The sequence below is a fragment of the Nanorana parkeri genome, unplaced genomic scaffold (assembly GCF_000935625.1).
Source record: "Nanorana parkeri isolate BGI_ZX_2015 unplaced genomic scaffold, ASM93562v1 scaffold130, whole genome shotgun sequence".
NCBI classification, from domain to species: domain Eukaryota; kingdom Metazoa; phylum Chordata; class Amphibia; order Anura; family Dicroglossidae; genus Nanorana; species Nanorana parkeri.
Window position 1 is genome coordinate 1,006,040 of NW_017306398.1, and position 1,506 is coordinate 1,007,545.

The following is a 1,506-nucleotide window of genomic DNA, read 5'->3' on the forward strand; positions in this document are numbered from 1 at the left end:
GACGTCGTCGCCGACTCGTGGCAGTATTCTGATACCTGCCGGCGGCCATCTTGGTGATGGACGCCGGCAGGGAGAGGAGGGGACAGTCACCCAGTGGGATAAGGTATGCCGCCGGGTCCCTCCTCTCTCCTGATACTGTCGGGCGTTCGGTCCATGACCGAAAGGCCGACTTTTCAGAGGGGGGTGACACCAAAAGGACTGTGAGTAATTTTGGTGTCACCCCTCCAATGGTGGCACCGTGGTGCGGGCCGCACTCCCCGCACCCACCTTGTGACGCCACTGCTCAGAACTCCTCTTAAGAGCCCTCAGCCCTGAAGTAAATGGTGGGCTGGCTCTTGGGAGCAGTTATGCAAATATGCCTGCTACGGACTGCTGGGCGAAGCCAGCCGTCATCTCACGGCTGGCTCCGGCCACTTGCACAGGCAGATCAGCGTCCCTGGTTACCAGATAACCAGGGACACTGATCGCCAGATAGCCCAACTCTCCCGGCTGCCGGGAGAGACTTACTTTCTGCCGGAAAGTTTTACTTTGCTCGATCGAGCAGAGTAAACCTTTCCCTGCTCTGTTGTCCTTTTTTTTTTTTGTTCTTCTGATGGCAGCCAACGGCTCCGATATCAGAACAAAAAAAAAAGACAGCAGAGCAGGGAAAGGTCGAGCAGAGTAAAACTTTCCGGGAGAGTTTGTGTTTTTATTTTATTTTTTTATTTTGACGGCAGCAGAACCGCCCGGCCAATAGAAAACAGTTGGGCGGAGCTAGCTGTCACTGCTAGCTTCGCCCAATCGTTTTCTATTCTTTTTTTTTCTACTTTTTAAACTAAACTATTTTTCTATTCTGCTCGGTACCACAGAGGTATCGAGCAGGATTGCCGAGCCAAATGCCGGTGGCGGCATTCGGCTATTCACTCACTGAGGTTCGGCATCTATAAGAATAGGCCGAACAGCAGCGAGTAGCCTGCCGGAGGTTCGGCTCAGCCGATCCAGATGTTGGATCGGCTGAGTCGAACTCCTTCTGCACTTTGGGTCGACTCACTTCACTTGGGGTCGTTTGTTCACTCGGCTGCCCTCGGCAGCTTAGTGAATAGACACCTAAATGATGGTGGATGTCCTCCAGCCAGGAAATGAGGCGGGCTCTGTCTGACTTGCTGCAGCTTCTAATGCACGTTGTGAAAAGCTTGCAGTGTGCAGTGAGATCAGAGGAAGGAATTTCAGTCCAGAAGAGCAGCCGGTACAACTGTGCAAGAGTGAAGGGAACGCTGGAGTTTTGCTTTATGCATCACAGCTTGGCCAGCAACCTGCCCCTAGGCTGTCATTGTACAAGAAGGAGAAGCAGCAGAATGATGAGGTTATAATTTCTGCTTTACCCTGCTCTATATGTAGGTTTAAGATTAGCTGACAGACTGTGATTGGCTCAGGGTGCTTCCCATTTCGCTCCCAGTCTGAGCGCGGTCTAACTTTGACTGTAGTTACAGTGATACATCGTTATTTGTATTGGTATTATGCATAGGC